This window comes from Mustela lutreola, chromosome 7, assembly GCF_030435805.1.
Source record: "Mustela lutreola isolate mMusLut2 chromosome 7, mMusLut2.pri, whole genome shotgun sequence".
Taxonomy (NCBI): Eukaryota; Metazoa; Chordata; class Mammalia; order Carnivora; family Mustelidae; genus Mustela; species Mustela lutreola.
The window spans coordinates 107,427,022-107,436,466 of record NC_081296.1 but is presented as its reverse complement, the minus strand read 5'-3'; the positions used below and the strand labels follow the sequence as shown (position 1 = coordinate 107,436,466).

General features: G+C 42.5%; 1 pseudogene; it reads right to left on the bottom strand.

The window, feature by feature from the left end:
- Positions 1 to 5,986: 5,986 nt before the first annotated feature.
- LOC131837239 (60S ribosomal protein L37a-like) lies at positions 5,987 to 6,387 on the bottom strand (annotated as a pseudogene).
- Between the last annotated feature and the right edge of the window lie 3,058 nt (positions 6,388 to 9,445).

Sequence of the window (9,445 nt, the reverse complement as noted above, 5' to 3'; positions counted from 1 at the left end):
TATTCAAAATATTTTTTAAAAATATAAGAACTACATGGCTCTCACTTTGCCCCACCCTGGCCACCTACTTCTCCACTGTGTATTTTTCCAGAAGTGTTCTTTGCATGTACCAACATGTCTGATCTATGTAAATTTCTGTGCAAATAGCATACATTACACAATGTTTCATTCTTTGTTTTTAACAACCTTGGAAACAGTTTCATATCAGTACAAATAGAACTCCCTTGTTTATTTGTTCATTTAACAGTACCCTAAATATTTAGCAGTACCCTGTTAACAAACACCAGTTATTCTCAATCTTTGCCCATACAAACTGTGCTCCAGTGAATATCTTTGAATATATGTGCAGGTCCATATATATGTCAAATTTCTAGAGCCAGGATTGCTATGTTATGTTTTGACATTTTGTTATTGGCTTTTTAAGATTTTATTTATTTATTTGACAGAGAGAGATCACAAGTAGGCAGAGAGGCAGGCAGAGAGAGAGAGGAGGAAGCAGGCTCCCCGCTGAGCAGAGAGCCCGATGCGGGGCTCTATCCCAGGACCCTGAGATCATGACCTGAGCCAAAGCCAGAGGCTTTAACCCACTGAGCCACCCAGGCACCCCATTAAGATTTTATTTTTAACTAATCTCTATGCCTGACGTGGGAATCGAACTTACAACTCCAGCATCAAGAGTCTCTCCACCTACTGGGCCATAATACATAATATAGATGCCCTGTATTATGACATTTTGATAATTTGTCAAATTGTCCTTCATAGAGCTTATACCAGTGTATATTCACATGCATGAGTGTTTCTGCTTCCCTTATTCCTCAGCACAGAATTATCTAACTTTCTTACCTTTGCCCCTTGATAGGTTCAAATACGGCATCTTACCATTATCAAATATGGTTTCTTACTATAAGTGAGGCTGAGAATCTTTATGCATGTTTGAGATGCACCAGTATTTTCTGTTCTGTGGGCTATGTTCTCTGCCCATTCTCTATTGTACTATTGGTTCTGATTCATTGAGCTCTTTGTCAATCTACATATAGAGAAAATTATTTTCCGGTTCATTTTTCTTCTCCCCATACGTACAATGTTTATTCCATACAGAACTCTTCTTACTTTTCTGCTGAAGTTACCTTTTCACTCCTGGCATCTAGAAAGTTTAGCATTTGATAGTATTTCCCCTGAAATTGTGATATTTTCCCCCCATATTTTCTATATAACATGTATTATTTTGCCCTTAGCCTTTAAATTTGTGATCCAGCAGAATTTACTGTAGAGGTGGGATCTAGGTTTCATCTGTATCTTTCTCCAGATGGATATCCAGTTGTTTCAACACTATTTACTGAAAAATCCAATCATCCCCTCACTACACTGAAATGCTACCTTTATAAAAAACCTGAATTTTCAAGTTAATTTGTATAGTAATTTATTGCTGCATAACGAATCATCCTAAATTTAGTGACAAAAAATAATACCCCTTTATTACCCTGTAGTTTCTGTGGATCAGGAATCCAGGCCCATGTTAGATGGGTCCTCTGTGTTAGGGCCTTTCACAAACCTGCAAAGGGTCAGCTGGGGCTGAGGTCTTATCTGAGGCTTGATTGGAGGACATGCTGCCAAGCTCACATGGCTGTTGGCAGGATTCAGTTCTCTGTAGGTTGTTAGGCTGGGGGCCTGGCTTCTTGCTGGTATCTGCTGGAGGCCACTCTGAGTTCCTTGCCTCCCTATATGACAGCTCACTTCAGCAAAGTCAGCAAAGAGAGAGTCAATAGAGTCTGCTGGCAAGATGGAAGTTATCGTCTTATCTAGTCTTTTCTAATGTACAGAAGTGACATTCTACCATCTCTGTCCCATTCTGTTGGTTAGAACAAGTCACACATCCCACTCACACTCAGAGAAAGGGAATTACACAGGGGAGTGAATACTAGGATAGGGCTGTTCGGTGGGGGCCATCCTAGAGTCTGTCTGCCCTCTGGCCCCAATGATTCATGTCTCTCTCACAAGCAAAATGCACCCAACCCGTTCTCAAGTTCTCCAAAAGTCTCATCCCCTTACAGCATCACTTGGAAGTCTGGAATCTCATCATCTAAACCAGGCCAGGTGTGGTCAAGGCACCTCCCGTGGAGCTTATTAAACCCAGCTCCTGAGGTACTATTCCTCCCCATCTGTAGACCTGTGAAACTAGTGGAACCTGTCACTTGCCCATGCACCTGACAGACAGTGGTGGGACTGGCAAAGGATAAAGGCTGGAAACACTCCCATTCAAAAAGGAAGAAAATGGGAGGTACAAAAGAGTCATTGTCCATAGCAATTCACAGGTTTCGGTCTGTTCAAAATTTCCATATCATACATATGTTGGTACACACACACACACACACACACACTATGCTTACTAAGTTCCAAAAACTTTTCTATGTGCTTTATATATAAACTTATTTAGCCCTACAACAGCCCTAGAAGGGTAGGTACTATTATTATCCTAATTTTACGTAAGAGCAAAATGAAGTACAGAGAGGTTAAACAAGTTTCCAAGGTCCTACTGCCAATAAGTGACAGAGCCAGACATGGGGCAAGTATTCCTGGAAGAACAATTTGTAGGAGGCTTGGGTGAAGGAGGAACTAAACCGGTGCTTTCAGCTGGCAAACGTTCTTCCTGGTTCCTTATAACACAAAATTGTGTGTGTGCGCGTGTATGAGATGATTTAGCCCTTTCTACTCCCCAGTCAGCAGCGATCACAATTCATAGGTATTGGAGCTGTTCACAATTCATAGGTATTTTTTCCCTACCCTCCCTACTTCACTGACAGCTTTCTGTAAATATGGCAACAGTATGTGTTTCTTCATTTAACCCCACCTCTCCTGCTTCTTCTCAGAGCCAGCCTAAGCATCCTGTTCCCATTGTTTCTTTCCCCTTCTTCCCCTCCTCCTCCTCCTCCTCCTCCTCCTCCTTCTTCTTCTTCTTCTAAGATTTATTAATTTTAGGGGTACCTGGGTGCTCAGTGGGTTGAGCCTCTGCCTTCGGCTCAGTTCATGATCTCAGGGTCCTAGGATCGAGCCCCGAATCAGGCTCTCTGCTCAGCAGGGAGCCTGCTTCCCCAAGCCACCACTTGCCTCTCTGCCTACTTGTGATCTATCTTTCTCTCTCTCTCTCTGTCAAATAAATGAATAAATAAATAACCTTCAAAAAAAAAGATTTATTAATTTTAGAGAGAGAGCACATGGGGAAGGGGCTGAGGGAGAGGGAGAGAATCTCAAGCAGACTCTGCACTGACGAAGGAGCCCCATGCTGGCTTGATCTCACAACCTGAGTTCATAACCGGAGCCAAAACTAAGAATCAGATGCACAACTGACTGAGTGACCCAGATGTGCCCTGTTCCCATCATTCCTTACAAGGGAGTGTTGAACTCCCACCTCATAGCATACCATGTGGAGGGCTTTGTCTGAGATCCCCCTGCAGGCATCCTTTCTGGTGTGTTCGCCAGCCATCATTGATCCGCACTACATCCAGCCGCCCTTCCTCTTTACTGTAGATCAGGCCTTGAAGTTGTCACTTTGGGTTGCCCACTCCACATCCATTCCCTTTCCCCTCCTTCCTGACATAATCCCAACTTCTTGAGGTATCCAATATCTTGAAAGTCTGGAATCTCAACATCTAAACCAGGCCAGGTGTGGTCAAGGCACCTCCTGTGCAGCTCATTAAATCCAGCTCCTGAGGCACTATTCCTCCCCATCTGTAGACCTGTGAAACTAGTGAGACCAGGGGATTCAGGGGAAAATGACTCTATGCCCTCTATTCTTGCTCAGGGAATGTGCTCTGATTAACCTAAACCTGTTTCAGTAATTCCTCCTCCCTGCTTTGGAAAAATTAGAGTTTGGTTCTGGAACCAAGGTTCGAGCCAAACAGCACAGGGCAATCCCTTTGGTGACAGCTACTGAACCAGATGAGGGCATATGAACTAAGTTGGTCCATCAAGATTTTTACCTGCTCTCTCATCTAATGGATATGAGCAAAATAATGTAGCCAAAATTGCTGTGGGGAGCTGTATTAGAAACGCTAGAGGAACCAGGCTTCTGATGAATCATGTGGGCAACAGTGATGAGAGACAGAAAAAATCTGGGTGATTGATGGTGTTATTGAGTCTGCCATATCTTTGGAGTTCCTATTATATGAATTAGCACACTTCCCTAGTTTTAAAGCCAGCCAGAGTCAAACTTCTTGTTGCTTGAGATCAAAAGCTTCCTAATTTATACAGAATTAACGATAGTGCCTAGTTTGGTGGAAATTATCTCATGTCTTTTTTATTATTTGGGTGCATTTTTTTTGTAATTTCTACACTGAGTCGATAATAATTACTTATTTTTGAGGATGTTCAAAACTGACTGGTAGTGCCAATTACTAATGGCTAATGAGCTCTAATAGTTCTGATAGTTAAAATAGGATTTTTAAACTATCCAAAAATATGATTAGCTTCAAAACACGGAACAGCCGTATTGTCCAGGGAAAGCTCAGCCTGATAATAATTGTTATGCTCAAGGAAGCAGGGGGCATCCCACAACATCACATTTGCACCACGTCCTGCCACATTTGTCTCTTCGTCAGTCAGCCAGCACTGGGGGTTATGGGATGCCTGAAGCAGGGTTTTGGTTCTCCTTGTCCAACAACTTAATATATGTGCCCTTGCAACTTGTGGGAGCCAGACATTAAACATAGCATTCTTCGTTTCCAAACCTCAGAGTAATTCCAAAGGCCCTTAGGATGCATTAAGTATAAAAAGTGAAATCAGAATGGTACCCTAAATAAATGAATGGGGAACCTGGATGGAGTAAACACTTCGCTCAATTTTCAAAACCCATTGTTCATGATGGAGAGCAGAAGGAAAGGTCACATCAAGGGGTTTTTTTTCCCCCTTAAATTACTCATCGTATTATATGCGCTTAATGTGTTGTGTGTTGGGAGTCCTTACTATTTTTCTCCCAGGGAAAAGTAAAGAATTTTTGCACTTGAGGCCCTACATGGAGGGTTGATTCAAGTAAGTCCAAAGGAGGATTGGTTAGAGACCGAGCTTGGAACTAAGCATTTCCCCAAGCCTGGGTAGCTGGGAAGGGGTAGTGTTGACAGGTTTTCTGCAGGTGACAAAGATGGAATCCCATTTGCACAGTCTCAGAGGAGAGCTTGGTAAGGGCTGCCTGAGTCTCTAGGAGTGAATTTCCCTGTCAGCAGAGTGCACCACTCTGAAAAGCTACTGAGTTGGCCCAGACAAAACTGTCTGGACAGGTGACCTGGGAGGCACCGCACTCCATGGTGGCAGCAGGGGCAGAAGGGGCAACCTCATGTCAGGCAAATGTTTTCGTCTCTTTGTGCTTTTGCATTGGAAGAAGTCCTTCCCCACACACAGGTCACAATGATTTATATATTTTCTGTTAACTTCATGATAGTTTTGAAAATAGATCTTTAGCCTTTTTGGAACCAACATCTGTTTATGCAGTAGGTAGGGATTCAGTTTTATTTTTCTCAATATAGAGAGCAGTTCTCCCATCTGGTAGACACCTTTCCCACAGTTTTCCCATCGAGCTGCATCCTTTCCCACATTGACATGTGGGGACCAAGTTCTACTCTAAACACAGCTCTGTCTCTGAGCCTCCTATTATTCTGTTCCATTATCCATTTTGTCTGTTCTTGAAGCAGTTTCATGTTTGAATGATCGTGCAATAGTAGTATGCTGTAAGTATCAGCTCTATGACTTTCTTTTTCAGAGGAAACTTAGCTAAATCATGGGCTTGTTTTTCCAAATTTTAGAAGTTTTCAGTATTTCTCAAAAAACAAAAACAAAAATCTGCCAACTTGATAAGATTGACATAATAGGGTAATTTGGGGGGAGTTGGTGTTTTTTGTTTTGTTTCTTTAAACTAGAAGGATTTTTAATTTCCAAGTCTTTTGAGAAAGCAAAATTAATACAACACAAATTAGAAGATCTAATTAATAAATTTAACAACAAGCCAAAGTAATTTTGTTACATAAATTAACCCATTTATTATAGGCTAGCAATGTTTCAAATGGTGGAGCTTCTACTGGTCTTTCCACTCCTTCGGTCTTCCGGTAGCAGACTTTTCTGTGATGTCATCTGTCAGGTGGCAGGTCCAGGTGCCACAGGAGATGGTTTTCATGTGAGAACCACAATATCTGATCCCTGCAGCTCATTTTTTCATCTTGGTTTTGCCACAGAAGGAGCAAGTGTACTTGGAGTGCTGGCTTACTTCAGTCTTCTTCACCATTTTCCTGAGGCACCATAACAGGTCTCATATTTACCCACAATTCCAACCTTCTTGGTGTGTTTAGCCAGGTCTGCCCCAAATTCGGTCCGAGCCCAGAGAGGAAGAGACTCAGCGTACATGCCTATTAACCTGGAGAGAATCTTCATAGTATTAAGCTATTCAGTTCATGAGCATGGAGTACCTCCCCCATTTATTCAGATCTTTTATGTCCTCCTTTTAAAACAAAAGATTTTATTTTTAAGTAATCTCAACACCCAATGTGGGGCTCGAACTCACATCCCTGAGATCAAGGGTCACACTCTCCACTGTCTGAGCCAGCCAGGCACCCCCTTTTATGGCCTTTAACACAGTTTAAAATTTTTCCTTATAGAGCTCAAAGTATAGTCTTTAATTCCTAGAGTCTCTTGTAGTTTTTGTTGCCAGTGTGAAAGATAGCCTATTCTTCTATTACATATTTTCTTGTCGCTTATTGCTAGTATAAACAGATACTATTGATTTTTATCTCATCAATTATTTATACCTCACTGGGAACCAGTTGCGTAGATTCTTCCCTCAGAGGAGATTTTAATAGGTAGAAAGGGGAAGAGGAAAAAGAACATGAAGAAACAGGTGAGGACAAGAGACTCTCTAAGAAGCCCAAAGGCCAGAGAAGAGAGCTGTCAGGTGCTTTGGAAACCAATTTTATCTCTTCATCTTTTTCCCTGAAGCTTCATGGAATTATCCTAATTCTCACATACAGGTCCACCTCTTTAGAAATGTGCCATTCTTTCCTCTGTGAGGGGCTCCCACATCAGAGCCTACTGGAGCCCAGTCAGCCCTCAGCACCATCACCACCCCTCGCTAACTGCATGCAGTCTCCTGGGACAGCAGCCCCCCCACTGATCTCCCACATTCCGCACTCCCCGAACATCTGTCCCATCAGGTCCATCTTTTATCATGTCACCCCTCTACTCAAAAGTCTGTAGTCTGCATGGAGCACTGGGTGTGGTGCATAAACAATGAATTCTGTTACACTGAAAAGAAATTAATTTAAAAAAATAAAAATTAAAAAAAAAATAAAAAACAAAACGAAACAAAACACAAAAATAAGTCTGTAGTCTGGATTCTCTCCTCCTTCAGATTAGCAGCCGGAGTCGTCCCTGCCGCTCAGGGGACTCTCCGTGATCTGGTCCCCCGTTTGCTCTCTGACCTCATTACCTACCGTGCCCACTCCTGCTGGCTCTATTTCACCACCTTAGGTTCCTTGCTGTTTCTCCAACTTGGCAGGCAAGCAGCAGCCTCGGGGCCCAAATAATTATACATTGCTTCATGTATAATGAAGCTCTCAATTACAAAGCTTTATTATTTCTCGTGGTTTTTGAGGGTAGAAATCTGGGAGTGGCTTAGCTGGGTGGTTCCGATTGCCTTCCCGGAGCAGTGAGGCTTCTAGCTGTGGCTGCGTTCTCATCTGAAGACTCAGCTAGGGGACAGTCCCCTTCTCTGCTCTCTCACAGGGCTGTTAGCAGGCCACAGATCCTCATGGATTTTTGGACTGAGGACCTCAGTTCCTTCCTGGATGCTGGCTAGACATTGGCCAGTTCCTCAGCTCCTTGCCACATGGGCTTCTCTAGAGAGCACAAAGCGTCTCTCCTGGCATCTGGCTTCCCCTAGGGAGAGTGATATGAGAGAAAATGGGCACCCAGAATAGAAGCTGCAATCTCTTTAAAACCTAATTGCAGAAGTAACATGCCACCAGTTCTTCCATATTCTATTTATTTCAAATTTAGCCCACACCCAAGGGCACGGGAGTTAAGTTCCACTTCTTAAAGTGGACATTCATGTTTTTTTAAGATTTTATTTATTTGAGAAAGAGCACACATGCACAGAGGAAGAGGGGAAAGCAGATTCCCTGCTGAGCAGAAAGCCTGACCTGGGACCCAATCCCAGGACCCTGAGATCATGACCTGAGCCGAAGGCAGATGCTTAACCGAATGAGCCATCCGGGTGCCCCCATGGACATACAATTTTTAAAATGATCACAAGACCTTTGCACTTGTTCCCTCTGACAGGGTTCCCTGCATGGCTGGCTCCTTCTCTAATTCAAGTCTCTGCTCATCAGAGAGGCTTCTTATGAACTTCCTCTCTGAAATAGCATCATTCTCTATCCCTTTGTGTTTTTTCCCCCTAGTGCTTATCATCTGACATACTAAATTGTATTTGTTTATAATTTGTCTTCCCACTAGAATATTGGCTTGGTAAAAATAGAAACTTTGTTTTACTTACAATTAAATCCCAAATACTCTAGAATTATGACTGACATACAGCAAGCACTCAATACTTTTTGGGAAAGAGGAGAGAGAGTGGGGAAAGAAACCCCAAATATGGATTCACATCTTTAGTGTCTTCCAGATGGAAACCTGGTTCATGTCTAGAGTATATTTCACCTGGCCTAGCCCCTTGGATATCTGCAGGAATCCCAGGTACCAGATGGCACCTGTGTATGGCCTTTTATTTTTTAAGATTTTTTGAAATTTATTTTCAGAGAGAGAGAAAAAAACACAAGCAGAGGGAGCAGCAGAGGCAGAGGGAGAAGCAGGTTCCCCACTTCCCCACTTGAGCATGGAGCCTGATATGGGATTCAATCCTAGGACAGTAGGATCATGACCTGAGCCAAAGGCAGACACTTAACTGACTGAGCCACCCAGGTGTCCCAGCATCTGTGTCTTTTCTACATATGAGGATTTATAGAGGGTTGAATTGTGTTCCCAAAAAAGATAGGTTCAAGTCCTAATCTCCAGTACCCATGAAAGTGATATTATTTGAAAATAAGGTCCTTACAGATGTTATTAAAAAGGATCATCTCAGGTCACCTAGGTGACTCAGTCATATGGGCATCTGACTCTTGATTTCCATTCAAGTCATAATGTCAGGGTTGTGAGATCAAGCCCCGAGTCAGGCTCTACACTGGGCGTCAGGCTCTACACTGGACGTGGAGCCTGCTTAAGATTCTCTCTTTCCCTCTCCCTCTGCCCCCTCCTCCCTCTTAAAAAAAAAAAAAGTAATGACTTAGATAAATTTTCATAATCTTACTTGCCAAATAAAAGCCCTTTCAATTCATTTTGTTAATTGCATATGTAATATTTCTAAAACAACTTTCTTTCTTTTTTTTAAAAGATTTTATTTATTTGAGAGAGAAAG